This window comes from Ambystoma mexicanum, chromosome 6q (assembly GCF_040938575.1).
Source record: "Ambystoma mexicanum isolate Mex_15411 chromosome 6q, UKY_AmexF1_1, whole genome shotgun sequence".
Lineage (NCBI taxonomy): Eukaryota > Metazoa > Chordata > Amphibia > Caudata > Ambystomatidae > Ambystoma > Ambystoma mexicanum.
In genome coordinates, this window is record NC_090937.1 from 180467195 (window position 1) to 180480719 (window position 13525).

A 13525-nucleotide genomic window follows, 5' to 3' on the forward strand; every position below is an offset into this window, starting at 1 on the left:
TGTTCTCAAAATCGTCCATCTGCCGGGCTCTCTCCTCATCTCTCGTCTCCAGGGCCTCCAGCCTCAAATTTAATTGTATGTCTTGGGACACTGATGAGGATTGATTGGTCTCAACCTGAAGCAGTCTGTCCTCGACCTTATCCACCCTCTTACGAATTTCTGAGCTATGTCAGAGCGCATGTCCCTGATTTCTTGTAGGATCGAGGCGAAGCCCCTCTCCATGGCCGATGGGGGGTGCGCCGTGTCCTCCGACTGAGCCATGGTTCTTTTGAGGCCCGAACCGTTGTTGCCCCTATTGACCTCTCGAAAGCGGTACCCCTGCAGGGTCTCCCTCCAGCTCATCCGGTGTGTATCCCGAGGGTAGATGGTCCGCCTTTCGTGTCCCCGTCGGGGGGGGGGGGGAGGCCTCCCCGGCACAGTCCGTAGATGCCCCCCCGGGGGGGGCAGAAGCGAAGGTTCCCCCCTGTGTGGTGAGATGGACCCCAGTGCCTCGGGGAGAAAGCCTTACCGAACTGGGGGCGGGCACACGCCCCACCAACGCCTGGTGGGGGCCACACGCCCCACCAACGCCTGGTGGGGGCCACACACCCTGTGTCAAAGTCTCTGTGGCCAGCTGGGGCCTGTCCTGTCTTTTTCCCCGGGGGGGTCGTGGGAGCAGCTGCCCTCGTGGAACCAAGGCCTTAGGACCCACGATGGGGGGGTCGTGGCTCCTGTCCCCCTTACACTTGGACCCGATCCCCACAGTGGGTGGGGAGGATCCTACTGGGCGGGCACTCCCCCCACCATCCCTCAGTGGGGGCCACACACCCGGGTAGCTGTTGAAGGCGGGGGGGGGACCAGGGCGCCGGAGGGGGTCCCCCGCCACCCAGTGCCAGTGCTCGGGTGCTCCTCCGCACCTCAGATCGTCTACACGGCTCTGAAGAGTCCTGATGGAGGCCCGCTCCAAATGCGCCGCTCGCAGATCCTCGGCTCCGGCGGGCGGGAGGGGCACGTCCTCCGCAGCGGGTCTCCCAACCCAGCCGGGGCTGGCCAACGTACCTCTTCCTTCTCCCCGCCGGCCAGACCAGAAGGTGCGCTCGCTCCAAACGTGACACCGGGTCCGCGCCGCCCAGTCTCCGCTCCCAGCTCCCGGCGCAGATCTTCGGTCCCGGCCAGGGCTGGCCAACGCTCCTCCCGCTTCTCACCGCCAGCAATCCGGAAAGTGCGCCCGCGGGGGCGCTGGAAGGCCTCGCTGCTTTCCTGGTTCTGCGGCCGGCCAGGCCGCGTATCTTGACTTCCCGTGGCTCACACGGGACTCGATCTCAGGCTTCCCGGGGTCTGTGGACTCCGTTCTTTCGCTTCGGGGGCGCCCGGGGGGTTGCTCCGCCAGAACTAGCGGGTGGGCCTCTGGGGGGCTCTCAGGGGGGGGGGGGCTCAATACCCTCTGGAAACCCGGATCCGGCGGGAGCGATGCGATCAGGCAGCCATTGCCTGCGCGCCCCCTGGTGGCCTCCCCATATATATTTTTTTAATGCTCTTTATTCATTTTACAACATGTTAAACTCCAACCCCCCCTGCTAGCTCTCCCCCCCACCCATGGGGAAGGATCGGCTGTCTCATCCTTTGATCGGGTTTCTGCCATTGCAATTCCCTTAAATCAGGTCCAGGAGTTTGAGCCTTTGGGGGCACCATTGAATCGTGAAATCTTCCTTCAGGAAAGTCAGTCTCCCCTCTGTTGGCTGCAAATTTATGCAGGGTATTGTTCATTGCATAAGTGGCCCATTCTAGCACCACCAACTCCCATACTTTACATAGCCATTCATGCATCGTTGGGAGGATTGATCCCTTCCATTTTTGAGCAAAGTGAGTCATTGCTGCAAGTGTCAGGACCACCCTTGCCTTCTGTCTGCCCCTACTTTCTTCCTCTTGCCCCACCTCTTTCATGCCCAAAAGGACCAGCTGTGCGCTTCTACCTGTCTCCTCTCCGAATGCCCGAGCTTGTGCCTGCAGAAACTCCCTCCAGAAAGTCTTTATCTTGGGGCATTCCCACCATTTATCTGCTGCAATCCCCTCTGCTCCACACCCCCTCCAACAGTCCCATGTTACGTCCGGGTATATGCTATGTAGGTGGGAGGAGGTGTAGTCCCAGCCATACAAAATCTTGTACCAAGCCTCTTGGAGTTGAGGCCCTTGCTATTTTGGGTATTCCTCTCCAGAGCCTTTCCCTCCTCTCCCTCCCAATTTCCTGTCCCAGGATCTGCTCCCAGGGCCTCATATACGTCAACTTACTCGGAGAGAAGCATCCTCCAGTATTCTATATAGATTTGAGATAAGGCCCTTTGATTCCTCATGGGTCAATAAGAAATTTTCGAATGGGGTGACTTGTCTTGTAGCTGCCTCCCTTATTTCTCCATTCATTATCCAATGTCGTATTTGGAAGTACCTATGTCTCGCCCCTTCTACGACTCCAAATGTCTGCTTACACTCAGGGAAGGTGCAGACTAACCATTTCTGAAACATGCCCCCAAACCTCCTACACCCCCTTCTTTCCAGTTCGCAAAGGCCCCCGCTCCAGTCCCGGGGTGAAGTCTTTATCAAAAATCGGTGTAAATGGGGACGGGAAGGTCGTAATTCCACGTTTCTTCACCTCTTTATTCCAGGTATCCGCCAACACTTTAGTTATAGCACTCTTATATAGGTGTGTCAGCCTAAGGTGCTTTGGCTTCCACAAGACCTCCCTCAAATCATGTTGGGCGACTGCTCTACCCATCTTCGCCCATTGTTTCTCCTCCTTCCCTGAGACCCATTCCCTTATCACCTGCAGTTAGGCCGCTGCATAATAAAGTTGGAAATTGGGAGGGCTAGCCCCCTTCCTTTCTTGGGGCACTCCGAATGTGACGACTAATCCGTGGCCTTTTCCCTTCCCAAACAAATTCCCTGGTCACTTTCCCTAGTTCTCTAAGAAGGATAAGCAGTATAGCAAGAGGGATTTCCTGAAAAGAGGTAAAGTAATTGGGGAAGTGTGACCATTTTCACCGCTGCCATCCTTCCCAGCCAGGACACCCTGAGGTTCCTCCACTTTTGAAAGTCCTTCTTTATTCCCTTTAATATAGGCGGGTAGTTTGCCTCATACCACCTCCCCAACTTCAGTGTGATTTTAACCCCCAAATATTTAATCTTCCCCGAGCTCGATAGGTAAGGTGACACAGCCATGAGTTCTGTGGTGTCCTCTCGTCTCACCGTTAGATTAACAATTCCGATTTTTTTAAATTGATCTTTAACCCTGATACCACTCAAATCTGCTCAGCTGGTCCCTGCATGCCTCTAGTGATTCTTTGGGCTTAGTGGGGGTGAAGAGCATGTCATCAGTGAAGGCTGCAACCTTATGTTGCCTACCCCTGAAAAGGATATCCTGGACTTTCTCTGCTTCCCATATGGACTGTAGCAGTGGTTCTAGGAAAATTGCATACAGCAGTGGGGAGAGTGGACATCCTTGCTTGGTCCCCCTCGCTAGGCGGATTGGACGTGACATGGAGCCGTTAACCGACAGTAGCGTTACTGGGGTTTGTAATTAGCTTGCAACATCTTCAAAAAGTCCCCTCCCATGCCCATTTTTTCCATAACCCTAAACAGAAAAGGACACTCAACCCGGTCAAATACCTTCTCCGCTTCCTGTGCCCATAGCACCGCTGGTGTAGCCGTTTTGTGAACCTTCTCTACCAAGTGAGCCACCCTTCTAATATCGTCCACCGTCTGTCTGCCCAGCAAGAAACCCGCTTGGTCCTAGTGAATCAATGTTGGGAGGTAGCCCGCTAGTCTTTTTGCTAGTATCTTAGTATATATTTTCGCTTCCAAGTTTAGAGTGGGCCTGTATGATGAGCATTCTGTTGGGTCCTTGTTGGGTTTCGGTATAAGGGAAATTTTGGCCTCCTCCATAGATGGCTCAATGCAGCCCGTTGCTTTGAAGGTGTTATATAACAACGTCAGTTGGGGAGCTAGTAATGGTGCATATGTTTTATAGCGGACTGCTGTATAGCCATCTGGTCCCGGGGCCTAATTTAGGGGTAAATTTGCTATCATTCTGCTAACCTCCTCTTTTGTTATCTCCCTTCCCAACAGTTCCTCTGTCCTGGGGTCTATTTTGGGCAGCTGTAATTTCTCCAAGTATTCTATTTGTAACTGGGTCAGAGGGTTTTGGGACGTATAGAGGTACTCATAGTACCTGGCCAGACAGTCCTGAATTTCTTCCGTGCGAGTGTGACGTTCCCCCTTTTTGTCGTTTATCACCATAATTGTGTGGGCTCATGCACCCCTCAATAGCCGTGCTAATAATGCATCTGCCTTGTTGGCTTTAGCGTAATATTTCTGTCTAACGTATAGCAGTACTCCCTCCGCCTTCTTGTTTCTAAGGACTTCCAGCTGCCCCACTGTGTCCCTGTATGCTTTAAGTGTTACCCTTGTGGGGGTATTGCCTGCCTTAAGTCTCGCCTCCTCCACTTCTCTTTCTAATTGGGTCTCTAGGACCCTCCTCTGTTTCTCCTTATGAGTCTTTGCAGCTGTTAGCTCTCCCCTCATGTATGCTTTAAATGCATCCCATTGTATACTATCGCTCGTGTCCGACCTTTTATTGGTCTCGAAATGCACCTTAATCTTATCCCCCAATGTCTCACGTATCACTGAGTCCCTGAGTAGCTCCCCCAGGAACTTCCACTTCCAAAGCCCCGATGTTCGACCCAGAAAATTCATTTTCATCGTCACTATCTTATTGTCCGCCATTCCCAAGGGCCCTGTCCCTTCTGCCAGGCCAAGTTAAGGTCTCCCATCAGGATTATGTATCCCTTCACAAAGACCTAAAGTACCTCCAGAGGATCCCTCAAGAAGGCAGTGTTTGGTGCATATACCGACGCCAGGGTGTAGTCCCTTCCCTTATATTCCCCCTTGACCATTATGTATCTTCCTCCCTTGTCCCTTTGGATCCCTTCAACTCTAAAGTCCAAGCTAGTTTTAATTGCTAATGCCACTCCTCCTGTTTGAGTCGCCCCTGATCCTTTTTCAAAAGATGACTTTCCTGCAGGGCGAGGACATCTGTTCCTATTGCTCTCGTAAATCTCTCTAACTTTTTCCTTTTGAGAGGGGTGTTAAGCCCTCTCATATTATGTGTCACACACTTGAATGCACTAGGCCGCAGAGTTTGTTCCTCAGTATCTCTCTTCTATTTCTTACTCTTGGTCCAGTCCTATTTCTTCTCCCTTCGGTGGTGCCTTCCCACCCTTGAGTCCCACGCCTTAAGCCCCTGTGGTGTATGGCTACTTTCCTTCCATGGTCCTCACTTCGATTTTTCCTCTTCCTCCTGCCATCTTTTGCCATTTCCTTCCCCTCTGCCCCCTCCTAACCCCCCTTTTATCCCAGGCCCCAACTTCAGGATACTCCCGCACCGCCTTCTCTCCCCCTCTGTAACGCTCACCTGATTCCCGCAGAGGCGCCGGTCTTGACTGGGTGAATGCCGTATCTTCAAAGGTGATGTGTAACACACGGTTGGCTCTTTGGGCTGGACCTCTGTGCACTGTATGTCTGACTCGAAGAGTAAGATGTCTGCAGATAGAAAATATGGGATTAATGAACTGGGGTTATTGGGTGCCTCTCTCCTCTTCCCTTTCTCTTCTCCTGTAGAACCCCAAAGGTTAACGCCCTCACCTTAGGTAAGTGAACGCCGAGCTCTCCATCTGCCTCGGGGCAGGGTGCCGTAACCAGTTTCTTCACTGGATAAGGGTGCAGGCCTCTTGACCTCAGAGGACTGCTGTCCGTCGTTAACTGCACGAACGGTAAGTTCTGGGCACTTCAAATGTCTTAAAAGTCTTTTGTAATGATATCTCTTGTTTTGCAGGGTTCCGGCGATGGCGGGCTGATGAGAGTTGAGGATCGAACCCGCGTGAGGAATAGAAGCGCCTGGAAGCACGTAAGTAAGCGCTTGTAGCCTGCTTCACGATGCGCACTAACTGTCCCTTTTATCTTGCAGGTACAAGTTCTGAGCTTTAGAGAAGCTGAAGGGTGCTGGAATACCCACTGGATTTGGCGTGGGAAGGAGTAATGGCACGTGAGTAATAAAGTTGCCCAATGTCTTTAAACGCACCTTCTTTTGTCTTTCAGATGCGGGATGCAGCGCCGAAGGCCTCCGGAGCGTGCGAAGAGTAGGTAAGCCTTTGCCTTTCAGATGCCGGAATGCAGCGCGAGGGGTTGGTGACAGCCGATGGACCAGGTAAGAGATGCGCTGCCACTGAAGACCGTAGTGCTAACCTGTTCTTTCTTTGTCTTTACAGATGCTGCTGAAGACTGGATTCCAGGATGGTAAGCCTTTGTTCCCTTAGGCCCAGGATCAGAAGCAGAAGACACGATGAGCGTTCTGCTGCAGAGAATGCAGAATAACGCATAGTAAGATTCATCCATCGGGTGTGGTTTAAATAGTCTCCTGTAGTGCTTAGGTGTCTCCTTCCACAGCCACGCCTAGGTAAGAAAAGAGTTCCTGCTTTCCAGAAGAGTTCCTGTGTTCTGAACCTAGGGAGTGGCTCCTGCCCCACCCAACAGGAAAAGTAGTCCCAAACAGAAGAGGATCAGGGGTTCAACTGGCAGGTAAGTAAGCAGCATGGTCTGCTGCAGGTAAGTCCACCCAAGCATTATGAGCCCGGCGCTTCCAGTGCTGGGACTGGGCATCTTTATGAGCCTGGTGCCACTGGCGCCAGGACAGGGTCCAAAAGGTCCCAATTGGGACTGGCTGGCACTCGGAACCGGGGTTATGGGTCTGCTTCCAAGGGAGTCGGGCAAGTCCTGATCTTTTGGAAGCAGAGATCATGACACCCTCTTCACCCCCCCCCCCCCCCACCCACAGGCTCTAACACCCTTGCTGGTTCCAGTATGATTCTCAGTACCCCTTAGTCATTCTGTGTGTCCACCACCCCATTACTTGTTTTCAGTTGCACTTTGCATGTCCCTCCTTTCCCCTCAGGCTAGTTCGCTTTGGCCTCTGGAACGGGTTTGTCTTCTCTTCGGGTGCGGGCCTCTCAGTGTCACCCTCCTTCTGCGTCTTTCTCCTGCTATCTACCACTCCCATGGTTCGGGCCTCATTCTGTCCTCCTGTCGGGAGGGGTCCTCCCCCATGTGGTCACTTCCAATGTCCAATCTCAGGACATCTGCGGCTTCTTGCAGAGTAGTCACCCTCTTTTGCACACCTTCCCACTCGAACACCAACCCAAAGGGGAAGGTCCATTTATATTTTATGCTTCTCTTAGCTAGCTCCTTGACGATTGGGCCCATGTGGCGACGCTTGACTAGAGTGCTATTAGCCAGGTCTTGGTATAGCTCAATCTGAAGCCCCTTATGCATCACTGGTTCCTGGGTCCTCGCAGCACGTAGCACCGCTTCTTTTTGGCCATACCTAGCAAAGGCTGCCAGAACATCCCGAGGTCTTGTGTTGGAGCCTTTGTTTTTACGGCCCACCATGTAGATGCAATCCGGTTCAATTTCCGCCGGGTCTGCCTCTCCTAAAAGGTCTTCAAAGATCCCTTGTGTCACCTCTTTCAGCTCCTTGCCATGCACCGATTCTGACAGGAGCTTAATTCTAATGTTTATTCTCCAGGACCTGTTCTCCATATCCTCCAGTTACAATTCCATCTTTTGCATTGCTACATTCAGGCGTTCTATGGACTTACTGTTCATCGTGTTCTCTTTGTCCACCTCCTGTAGACCTTCTCAAGCAGGTCCGTACACTCCCCCTGCTGGCCTATCTCCTGTTTCATTTCCACTGTAGCCGAATTTAGGTTGGAGCACATTAGCTCGAATTAGTCCTGGACTGTCTTGGCTAACGTCTCCTGGAGTGCCTGCATTTCTCCCCGAAAGTCATGTCTCGTCATTGTTGTTGAGGTCTCCTCCACCTTGGGGTTCTTCCTCTCTGCTGCACGCTCTGGGTTTCCCTTTCCCATATCTCTTGATGATTCCAGTGTGCGCCACATTGTAGAAGGGGTCTGCCCTCTGTCTTGGATGACATCATGAGCCCTATGAACTGCCCCTCCTTTATTGGGTGTCCCTGTAGGCTAGGCCATTGATTTAGATTCTGGGGGACTCTATTATCCAGCACTGGCCTTCTTCACTCTTCCTGTGTCGGTACCAGTTGGTCTCTCTTTCTCTGGGTGCCTCCCGTGGGAAGCTTGGCTGATTGTAGTATTAGATTATGCCCCCGGCCTCTTTGAGTCTCAGAGCCTGTTTCCTCTCTGGGCTCCTTGCACGTTAAGTCTTCTGGACCTGGCCCCAGATCTGCTATTACTGCGTGGGCCACCGGCCTGAGCTTGCGCTCAATATATTTGGGCCTTTACCTGGAGCCCCTCCTCACTGATGCTCTATTGGGGCCGTGTTTGTCCTGACCCCCGTGTCCTTGGTGGGGGGTCCTTTATGGAAGACAGCTGTTGGGGTCCGTGCTCGGCCCAGCCCCAGATCCCTAGGTGTGCCGCAGGTCCTCCTCTCTTTGTCTCCCCCAGTTGGGCCGGTGATCGCCTGGTAAGCGTCCTTAGTGAAGTACCTTGCTGGAAGTCAGCTGTTGGGGTCCAGGCTCGGTCCTGCGCCGAACCCCTGAGTATGCTGCAGCTCCTCCTCACTCTGTCCATCCCAGCAGGGGAGGTGATCTTCTGGTGGTCTGGGTGGGGGAGTTCTGCTTGCTCCTTGTTTTGAGCCCTTTATAAGCACTTGGCCCCTTCCTGCTGTATGGCTACCGGTGAGCCCCACTACTCACTGTCCGTTATGGGGCTCACCTCCCGGCGTTGCGCTCACCCTGGGCTCAACTTCTTAACTGCTCCTCCACACCGCTGTGGCGCCTTTGCTTACTTGTTTATCGGTTGGGGTCTGGGCCGCCTTCTTCTGGACAGCTCTCCTGGGATTCTACGCACCTGGCTCTGATGCGCAGCTCTCCGGTCCCGCGAAACGGCTGCACTCCTCTCTCTGCCCTCTCACCAATGGTTTCTCCATCTCTGGGGGTCAGCTACTTCGCAGCTCCTTAGACTCCTTCCACCTTGCTCTGGCCGCACACCGGTGTCTCCGTCCCCAGGCCTCCGCTGCAATGAGACACTGCAGCAGGGGCACTGGGACACCTGCTCTTTTCTCCACCCCGCCGTCGCTCTCCTCTACTCACTGCTCCAACAGCGTTCGTAGTGCCGGGCGCTCCTCTGCTTCGCCTTATCATCCTCTGCAGTAGCCGCTCCGCCTTCTGCCCCCTTCTCTCACCGTGCCTCCCTGCTGCCTTGTGGGACGCGGATGCTGCACTCCACCTTCATCCGCCTCCCAGGCTGGGCTCGCACCATGTCGCCTCACTTCCAAGGTCATTTGCTTCTCTAGGGGGGTCTGCCGCCCCGTTGCTCCTCGCCGTCAGTTATTAGGGGGCTGGAACTGCCTCAATTGAAGCCTAGGTTTGTGAGCAGCCGCTGGCACGTCTTCCTAGTGTCGGCTGCCATCTTAGAATCTTTTTATATTTTTTTAATGCAGCTTTAGCTGCTGTTTTATCTGCAAAATCGGTTTCCTCCACTTTTTTCTTTTATTCTTGACTTTTTGTAGATCCTTAAGATCAGATGTAAACGAGATGTTACTATATTTCTTTGGTTATTTAAATTTTAGTGTGGTCATTTGATTCTAAACAGGTTCAATAAACTGGGAGGACGTATGTAAAATACTCCTGAGTCAATAACCCATCCGGGTCAGTGGCAAGGGATAGGGAGATCTTCTCTCCTGAGATGAGGTTCAGCTCTCCATTAGCCCAAAACCAGGGTCCAGTTGCAGAGTTATTTGCCTTTCTTAGTTTCAGGTATATCCAGTGAACAGACCCTTACAAAATGATCTGACCATGATGCAGGGATGGAATCGATCATAGTTAATCCAGATCCTCTTAACTGCCAGAAAATCAAGCAGTGCGCCTTCTGATCAGAAGGGGGTAGTGGTCAAGGGCATTAAGGGCCAGTCCAATCTGGGATGTCTTATCCCAGCTTAATTGTTCAGAATTTGACATCCTGGACGATTCACAAATAATGCAATACCACCTCCTTTTTGATTTAGGCGGTTTATCCATTTGATTGAATAATCCTGGGGTGCTAAAGAATGAAACATTGATGGAGATCTTATAGAAAACCATGCTTCGGTGATAAGTAGGAAGTCGAGTTTATGGCATTCAGTCAAGTCTATTAATGCCCATGCATTAGAAACCGCTCACCTGGCATTAATAATTGCCATACAGACTTGGGAGGTAATTATAGTGCTGTATTGATGCGTTTTCAGCCTAAACTGTAAATTATTTGCGAAGATTTTATTCCAGGCTTTAAAAGTGATAGAACCTACATTGCTCTGTGTAAATGATCATAATGCCTGAAAATAATGATTAAAGAAACCTCTGCGAAACAGTGTCCTTAATTTTGTGCACTTATATTTCCAGAACCCAAATATAAATTATATATAAAACAATTTATCCTCCCGCAACGGTTGCAGCCTTGGATCCACCCTGCAGTCGGCAAAATTCTAAGCCGACTGCAGAACTAGCCTAAACAGGCCTTCACAGGCTTCCCTTCAACGCTTTGAGAGTAGTTCAGACCTGTGGGCTCTAAATTGTCCCACAAGGGTAACCACCCAACCAGGAATGTAAACAATGATGTAGACCCAAGTAAAATGGAGCAACCTGACCAATTGAGATTCTGTCTCAAGTATGCCTGGATGTTTTCCTTTTTCCCTTGCAATATACGTTCTTTTTACTGTGTTAATCATAATAAATTCTCTGTTGATCAAGAAATTAATAGGCAATCTTTCAGGCAGTGCAAGCACATTTGTCAAACCGATGTAATGGGAGAAAGTGTGTGTGCCAGAGCTGCAGTTATTGGGAATAGTCAGGTAAACCCGAGAAAAACCATTCTAGCGCAGAGAAGACGGTAACTGGCGCCAGGAGACACTGGAGAGAATTCTCTTGACGACATGCAGTTCCATGTTCGAGAACCAGAAGCCCCTAGTAGATGAGAAGCAAACGTTAAGTCTATGGCAAACTGTGGTAGAATGGACCTGCAGTAAACTATGACCACAGATAAAGGGTACCCTGAGGCTATGATTGAGGAATAAACAAGCAGCCCTGGGCCAAATACTCACAGCAGCAGTTTCAGAGAACCCAGCTTAAGAACTGCAAAACAACCAAGGGAGTAGAACTCTTCTTTTGCAGGTCAAGTTACAGGAATCAGTCACACAGGGACCCCAGACTAAGAAGGGCCCAAAAGAATAGTTTGCCTTCCCACATGGGTGATCCTCCAACTAGGACTGTAAACAATGATGTAGAACCTAGTGAAATGGAGGAACCTGACCAAGCACAAACGGATGGCTGGATGGGCAAAATGGAGTAGCCAGCCGAAAACTGCTACGAAGGAAACAACGATGAAGGCGGCTAAGGAGACAGCACAGACAAACAGCAGAGACAGGGTAGTTGTGCCACACCACCCATCTGGATGATGACAGCTTCCTACCATGAGCACAACCAGAGGATAATTTGTGAAGATGGCAGTAAAACGGCCCAGAAACTATCCCAGCACAGGAGATTGATCCCATCCAGTAAGGAGGAGCACAGCCAAGGATGGAAGTGTAGAAGCCAAAACAAGAAACTGGAGCTTAAGGAGAAGGACACTTAACCTGTAGAAATCCCAGCAGAATGTATTCACATCCTGCAGACTACTTGGCGCGGTCAGTACCTCTTCTAGATGTTCCCATACACTCATGGGTTGACCTTAGCCAGGCACTCAGTCACGCAAAGAGCAACCACCTAAAGGCTCTGGGGCCTGCTAATCAGGCTGGCCGTAAAATCTGCCAACTAAAAGGTATCAGGTAATATTATCCCCACCAAAAGCACAACATAAGGCCAAACAAACACCTAAAACAGTGAGGAACCTACGGAAAGTGAGAGCCCAGTTAGAGACCCACATGGCAGACTACACTGCACAATCCATCCTACGCACCAAACAATCCTATTACACATACGGCGGCAAGACTAATAAATTTCTAGCAGCCAAACTCCAAAAACAAAAAACACGTAACTATATAGTTAGCCTCAAAGATCCCAAAGGGGGGACAACTACATCGGAAGAGGCAAAACTAAATATCATGGAAGAGTTCCATCGAGAACTCCTTGGGAAGGAGGACCTCTCCCCGCAGATCCAGCTAGATTACATGACCAAAATATTCCTCCCCCAGATAACGGTAGAAGATAACCTAAATCTCCAAGCCCCCATAACATCCGAAGAAATAAGCGAAGCCATAACGCACCTCCCACATAATAAAACTCCTGGGCCAGACGGATTCAGGAACGGGTACTACAAAACCTTCAGGAACCAGTTACTGGGGCCGCTAACGAATCTTTTCAATCACATCAGGGAAACTGGGATAATCTCGCCAGATATGGGTAAATCAACCACAGTCCTCATCTTGAAGCCGGGAAAAGACCCCACAGACTGCACAAGTTATAGACCAATATCACTACTCAATACCGATGCCAAGTTATACGCAAAGATCCTAGCAAATAGGCTAGCGAAAATACTACCCCAAATAATTCATGAAGACCAAGCGGGATTCATCATAGGGAGACACACACAGGACAACATTAGACGGGCGGTGGACATTATAGAAGTAGGGAACAAAACAAGACAAAAATTCTCCATAGCGGCCCTGGACGCACGCAGGGCGTTTGATAGCATAGACTGGACGTACCTGGACCTAACACTTAAAAAGTACGGTTGTGACCCCACCTTCGCAAAGATGGTCCTTGCAAATTATAAACTCCCCTCCACTACATTTATAGTCAATGGCAGACCCACCAGGAACATACAAATCCTTAGAGGCACACGGCAGGGATGCCCATTATCCCCCCTTATATTCGCAATGGCTATGGAGCCAGCCGCACAAACCATAAGGCAGGACAGGGAAATAAAAGGGGTACAGGCAGGTGGGCTCGAACATAAAATAGCCCTGTACACGGATGATATCCTACTGTTTCTAAGCGACACCGCCGAGTCACTACCCAAAGCCCTGGGAAGACTCCAGGAATTTGCTAAAGCGTCAGGGTTCACCATTAACTTTACAAAATCTAAAGCTCCCAACATAACTGATGAAGAAACAATACCCCAAAGAATGTCAGCCCAACACCCACTGACCTGGGAAACCAAGGCAATAGACTACTTAGGAGTCCAATTAACACGTGAATATAAACACCTATATGGGGAGAATATAGTCCCTCTATGCAAACAATTAACGGAGGACCTCCGGAGATGGGACGCACAAGAACTTTCATGGTTCGCGCGTATAACCGCTCTCAAGATGACCCTCCTGCCTCGCTTCTTGTATGTGACTAGCTCACTCCCGATAGAGATCCCCTTTAAAACATGTAGAAACTTACAGAAGGACATGGTGACCTTCGTTTGGAACAGAAAGAAACCAAGAACACAGAAAAATATCCTGACCAGACCACCCTTATTGGGAGGGCTGGGACTCCCTGACA

At 50.8% G+C, this 13525-nt stretch overlaps 1 protein-coding gene across 3 annotated transcripts in view; it reads left to right on the forward strand.

Annotated features, from left to right (window-relative positions):
* The window catches only part of ELP1 (elongator acetyltransferase complex subunit 1), a 2667893-nt gene that overhangs the window by 609198 nt on the left and 2045170 nt on the right, over positions 1-13525 (forward strand). The gene's annotated exons all lie outside the window — the stretch shown is intronic.